Raw genomic sequence first — 7,500 nt, forward strand, 5'->3', positions numbered from 1 at the left:
AAGCCTCCTCATTCTCTGATGTGGGATTCTGTAGCCGATGACAGTGGGCCTGTCGCTTTTTCTCAACCATCGTGAACAACTCCTCTGTCATCCAGGGTGTCTGGGGAGGTCTGGACCGCGTACCCAAAGCAGCCATTGCAGCTGCATGAGTCACAGTCCTAAACCTCGCCCATTTACCCTCGACATCAGGAGGAGTCGGGGACGATGCCAATCCCAGCCGCAAGCGATGATGAAATTCTCGCTTGCAACTTTCATCAGATAACTGAGACCAGGCCACTTTAGGTTGGAATGGGGTCCTGGGTGTACACCCACCACCGGAGTGGAAGAATGGCAGGCGCATCTTACAGATGACTAGTCGATGGTCAGAGGGTAGATCAGCTCCACGGTAGGTCCTGGTGTCAAGGACATGGGCTCGCATTCGCTGGTCCGTCACTATGTAGTCCAGCAGATGTTCTTGCTTGGACCCGGCATGCATCCATGATGTTGTGTGGATGCGCCGATGCCGGAACAGCGTGTTGGTAATTACAAGCCCATGGGCTGCACAAAAATCTAGCAGCCTCCTACCGTTGTTATTGAGCTGATCTGGCCCATGCCCTCCAATCACTCCAGACCAGGTGCCGGTATCATGACCAACTCGGGCATTGAAGTCACCCAACATGATGACTCTATCCCGAGGGGCCACTTTAGCCAGCACCTGTGACAGGAGGTCATAGAAGGCATCTGACTCATCGGCTTTGCCTGCATCCCTCCACGGATGTTCATCTTCGGTGGGGGCATAAGTAACCACGACCACCATTCCTCGCCTCCGGTTGATGGGAAGGCGAGCCCAAAGTAGCCTGGGGCTTACAGCTTCCCACACCTCACCGCCACGCTCCCACGCCCCCTTCATTCTTTTGTTCAAAAGAAGACCCACACCCTGTTGTTTGGCAGTCTGCTGCCCCGAGTAGAGGACTGTCCACCCCTCATGGTGGCAGGAGCCAGAGCCGGTCCACCGGACCTCCTGAATGCCGCATAGATCCAGGCGGTACCGGTCCAGCTCCCGACAGAGGAGTGGCAGCCTCTCCTCTGCAGTGAGCGTTCGAACATTCCACGTGGCCAACCGTAGTGGCTTTTCGTTGTTTCTGGAGTAGCCCCGAGGGTAGGTATTCAATCTCCTGGCTCCGCCAATTGGGGTTTGGCCAGGAGACGTCATAGACGCCTGGCCCCCCGGGGCCTCCGGCACAAGCTTAGTTGTTACATATTTCAGTTTAATTCGTAGTTTCGTGGTAATTAATTGAAGGTGGAGGGGTTACCAGCCCCTCGCACCCGTCCAGAGCCCCCGTTTAGCCCCTGTGGTGGACACATATGCCATGAGGGGAGGAGCCAATCAAAATTGGATCTCCCCCCACAGCGCTGTCCACGACAGAGTTGCCCGTCCGGCACCGCGAGGAGGTAGGGGGTTGTTTTGCCAGACATACACACACACACACATACACACACACACAGACACACACACACAGACACACACACACACACAGACACACACACACAGACACACACACACAGACACACACACACACAGACACACACACACAGACACACACACAGACACACACACACAGACACACAGACACAGACACACAGACACAGACACACACAGACACACACACAGACACACAGACACAGACACACACAGACACACACACAGACACACACAGACACACACACACACACAGACACACACACACACAGACACACACACACAGACACACACACACAGACACACAGACAGACACACACACAGACACACAGACACACAGACAGACACAGACACACACACAGACACACAGACACACAGACAGACACACACACACACAGACACACACACACACCGACACACACACACACAGACACACACAGACAGACACACACACACAGACACACACACACAGACACACACACACACAACAACAACAACAACCGCCATTCGCCACTAAGTGGCGGTGACGTCACCACGACGCTTGTGCCAGGCTATGTGCACCCTGAGGCCACGTGAAGTGTCGAACGCCCGCTGGCAGGAGGTCACGGGGCAGACCCAGGTGCCACGGGTCGACTGACTGAGATGACTGGCTGATGCACCACCTGTGCCCCCTACTGTGCCAACCTGCTGTGCTTTAGCCACCCGGCGCTCCGCTCGCTGTTGTGAGCGTCGCTCCTCCGCCCTCCGTTGTTGTTGGAGGGCGACTGCCTCCAACTGCCCAGTAGCATCCTTCACGAGCCTCCTCCACAGAGGCCGATCTTGACACCGCTGGTACCAGTCATCGGCAAGTCCACTCAGCTCCACGTCCTCCTGTACCACATCACTCCATCTCTTCTCTAGCCCGTGCCGCGCCCGCTTAGCCCCCTCAATCCGGCCAAACAAAAGCTGTTTCGGCATGCGGTGGCTGGGCATGCGGGCTACATGACCCAGCCATCGCAGCCTTGCCTGCCGGAGGAGCTCACCGATGGGACCCTGCCCAGATCTTTCAAGGATTTGTGAGCTCCTCACACAATCCAGTCTGGTTAAACCCAGGATGGATCGTAGGCAGGCCAGCCTAAATGTTTCTAACCGGCGAAGATGTTCCATTAGGGGGGTCCACGTTTCGCAAGCGTAGAGAAGGGAGGGAATGACCGTGGCCGAGAAGACCTGAAGCTTAGTGCGGAGCGACAGACCAGGTAGCTTCCACACAGCGTTACGCAACCGATGAAAAGATATTGCCGCTCGACTGATTCGGAGTGAGACCTCTGCTGTTAAACTGGAGCCAGTCATAAGCACACTGCCCAGGTATGAGAAACTCTCCACTCTCTCCACAACTGCCCCATCACCGATTGGGAGTTGTGGGGGTGGAGTGTCCGATGGTACAAAATACCCAGGCAGGTGCTTAGTTTTGGTGGGGCTGATGGTAAGGCCCCACCTCTTAGTGGCACGCTCCAGTCTCAGCAGCAGCGTCTCCAACTCCTCCTCTGACTGAGCAGCTATTACCAAGTCATCAGCATACATAACGTGGTTGAGCAATAGGGAGCCATCCCTTGACCGCACCCGGGCATCGATTAGCCTCCCATTATATCTGTACCATATGGAGATTCCCCCGGTACAGCTATTGAAGGCTTCACGAACTACGTGGTCAAAATAGATGTTAAATAATGTGGGAGCCAGAGGACATCCCTGTCGCACCCCAAGGTGTACAGGGAATGGCTCTGACTCCCGGCCACGTAGTTTTACCCGGGCCCGCTCACCATCATGAAGGTCCTTAATGATCGTGAGCAGAGGGTCAGGTACTCCAAAAGCACGAAGAACGACCCAGAGCCCAGGCCTACTGATGGTATCATAGGCCTTGACCAGGTCAATAAAGCAGAGATGTAGGTCTTGTTGGAATTCCCTACACCTCTGCTGTAGCAGACGGACAGAAAATATGGCATCTGTGCAGGACCGCCCTTTCCTGAAACCGCATTGGGGCTCCGCAAGCCTCTCCTCAGCGTGCCTGGCAAGGCGATGCTGAATAATCCTTGCCAGGACCTTTCCCGGCACACTGAGGAGTGAGATGCCCCTGTAGTTGTTACAGTCTGTGCGGTCCCCCTTCTTAAAAAGGGGGACCACCAGGGCATCCTTCCAATCCTGCGGAACCCGTCCAGTGGTCCAGACTGTTGTTATGATGTCATATAGGGCAGTCTGTGCACAAACGCCACCCTCCCTCAGCATTTCGCTTGGGAGATCATCTCTGCCCGCTGCCTTTCCTGGTCTCAGACTCCGGATCGCCTTCAATACTTCCTCAGCAGATGGCACCTCAGCCAGCCACTCACAGGGGGTGACTTCATCCAATATTTGAGGCACCGCAGCCTCAGCAGGGTCATCCTCACTTTGTGCCACGATGTTTTCCTGGCTGAGGGATTTTCCCTCCCCCAGGACCTCACAGAAATGCTCAGCAAATCTGCGAACCTGTTCCTGGGGGTCGGAAATTGGATCACCGTTTTTTCCCCTAATGATGGTAATAGGTGTGGCGCTGCAGGTTACTTTTTTGATGGAGTTAAATAGAGATTTGTGATCACGGGCCACTGAGGCAGACTCCATCTCCTCAGCAACCCGCGACCACCACCCATCCTTGCAGCGCCTCACGGCTCTCCGAACCTCCGAGCGAAGGCTGCGGTAAGCCTCCTCATTCTCTGATGTGGGATTCTGTAGCCGATGACAGTGGGCCTGTCGCTTTTTCTCAACCATCGTGAACAACTCCTCTGTCATCCAGGGTGTCTGGGGAGGTCTGGACCGCGTACCCAAAGCAGCCATTGCAGCTGCATGAGTCACAGTCCTAAACCTCGCCCATTTACCCTCGACATCAGGAGGAGTCGGGGACGATGCCAATCCCAGCCGCAAGCGATGATGAAATTCTCGCTTGCAACTTTCATCAGATAACTGAGACCAGGCCACTTTAGGTTGGAATGGGGTCCTGGGTGTACACCCACCACCGGAGTGGAAGAATGGCAGGCGCATCTTACAGATGACTAGTCGATGGTCAGAGGGCAGATCAGCTCCACGGTAGGTCCTGGTGTCAAGGACATGGGCTCGCATTCGCTGGTCCGTCACTATGTAGTCCAGCAGATGTTCTTGCTTGGACCCGGCATGCATCCATGATGTTGTGTGGATGCGCCGATGCCGGAACAGCGTGTTGGTAATTACAAGCCCATGGGCTGCACAAAAATCTAGCAGCCTCCTACCGTTGTTATTGAGCTGATCTGGCCCATGCCCTCCAATCACTCCAGACCAGGTGCCAGTATCATGACCAACTCGGGCATTGAAGTCACCCAACATGATGACTCTATCCCGTGGGGCCACTTTAGCCAGCACCTGTGACAGGAGGTCATAGAAGGCATCTGACTCATCGGCTTTGCCTGCATCCCTCCACGGATGTTCATCTTCGGTGGGGGCATAAGTAACCACGACCACCATTCCTCGCCTCCGGTTGATGGGAAGGCGAGCCCAAAGTAGCCTGGGGCTTACAGCTTCCCACACCTCACCGCCACGCTCCCACGCCCCCTTCATTCTTTTGTTCAAAAGAAGACCCACACCCTGTTGTTTGGCAGTCTGCTGCCCCGAGTAGAGGACTGTCCACCCCTCATGGTGGCAGGAGCCAGAGCCGGTCCACCGGACCTCCTGAATGCCGCATAGATCCAGGCGGTACCGGTCCAGCTCCCGACAGAGGAGTGGCAGCCTCTCCTCTGCAGTGAGTGTTCGAACATTCCACGTGGCCAACCGTAGTGGCTTTTCGTTGTTTCTGGAGTAGCCCCGAGGGTAGGTATTCAATCTCCTGGCTCCGCCAATTGGGGGTTTGGCCAGGAGACGTCATAGACGCCTGGCCCCCCGGGGCCTCCGGCACAAGCTTAGTTGTTACATATTTCAGTTTAATTCGTAGTTTCGTGGTAATTAATTGAAGGTGGAGGGGTTACCAGCCCCTCGCACCCGTCCAGAGCCCCCGTTTAGCCCCTGTGGTGGACACATATGCCATGAGGGGAGGAGCCAATCAAAATTGGATCTCCCCCCACAGCGCTGTCCACGACAGAGTTGCCCGTCCGGCACCGCGAGGAGGTAGGGGGTTGTTTTGCCGGACACACACACACACACACAGACACACACACACACAGACACACACACACACACAGACACACACACAGACACACAGACACACACACACAGACACACATACAGACAGACACAGACACACACAGACACAGACACACACACAGACACACACAGACACACACACAGACACAGACACACACACAGAAACACACACACACACACAGACACACACACACACACAGACACACACACAGACACACACAGACACACACACACACAGACACACACACACACAGACACACACACAGACACACACACACAGACACACACACACAGACACACACAGACACACACACACACACAGACACACACACACAGACACACACACACAGACACACACACACACAGACACACACACACAGACACACACACAGACACACACACACAGACACACAGACACAGACACACAGACACAGACACACACAGACACACACACAGACACACAGACACAGACACACACAGACACACACACAGACACACACAGACACACACACACACACAGACACACACACACACAGACACACACACACAGACACACACACACAGACACACAGACAGACACACACACAGACACACAGACACACAGACAGACACAGACACACACACAGACACACAGACACACAGACAGACACACACACACACAGACACACACACACACCGACACACACACACACAGACACACACAGACAGACACACACACACAGACACACACACACAGACACACACACACACAACAACAACAACAACCGCCATTCGCCACTAAGTGGCGGTGACGTCACCACGACGCTTGTGCCAGGCTATGTGCACCCTGAGGCCACGTGAAGTGTCGAACGCCCGCTGGCAGGAGGTCACGGGGCAGACCCAGGTGCCACGGGTCGACTGACTGAGATGACTGGCTGATGCACCACCTGTGCCCCCTACTGTGCCAACCTGCTGTGCTTTAGCCACCCGGCGCTCCGCTCGCTGTTGTGAGCGTCGCTCCTCCGCCCTCCGTTGTTGTTGGAGGGCGACTGCCTCCAACTGCCCAGTAGCATCCTTCACGAGCCTCCTCCACAGAGGCCGATCTTGACACCGCTGGTACCAGTCATCGGCAAGTCCACTCAGCTCCACGTCCTCCTGTACCACATCACTCCATCTCTTCTCTAGCCCGTGCCGCGCCCGCTTAGCCCCCTCAATCCGGCCAAACAAAAGCTGTTTCGGCATGCGGTGGCTGGGCATGCGGGCTACATGACCCAGCCATCGCAGCCTTGCCTGCCGGAGGAGCTCACCGATGGGACCCTGCCCAGATCTTTCAAGGATTTGTGAGCTCCTCACACAATCCAGTCTGGTTAAACCCAGGATGGATCGTAGGCAGGCCAGCCTAAATGTTTCTAACCGGCGAAGATGTTCCATTAGGGGGGTCCACGTTTCGCAAGCGTAGAGAAGGGAGGGAATGACCGTGGCCGAGAAGACCTGAAGCTTAGTGCGGAGCGACAGACCAGGTAGCTTCCACACAGCGTTACGCAACCGATGAAAAGATATTGCCGCTCGACTGATTCGGAGTGAGACCTCTGCTGTTAAACTGGAGCCAGTCATAAGCACACTGCCCAGGTATGAGAAACTCTCCACTCTCTCCACAACTGCCCCATCACCGATTGGGAGTTGTGGGGGTGGAGTGTCCGATGGTACAAAATACCCAGGCAGGTGCTTAGTTTTGGTGGGGCTGATGGTAAGGCCCCACCTCTTAGTGGCACGCTCCAGTCTCAGCAGCAGCGTCTCCAACTCCTCCTCTGACTGAGCAGCTATTACCAAGTCATCAGCATACATAACGTGGTTGAGCAATAGGGAGCCATCCCTTGACCGCACCCGGG

This window comes from Petromyzon marinus, unplaced genomic scaffold (assembly GCF_048934315.1).
Source record: "Petromyzon marinus isolate PM22_M1 ecotype Great Lakes invasive population unplaced genomic scaffold, UKy_Petmar_22M1.pri1.0 PM_G_Scaffold_69, whole genome shotgun sequence".
NCBI classification, from domain to species: Eukaryota; Metazoa; Chordata; class Hyperoartia; order Petromyzontiformes; family Petromyzontidae; genus Petromyzon; species Petromyzon marinus.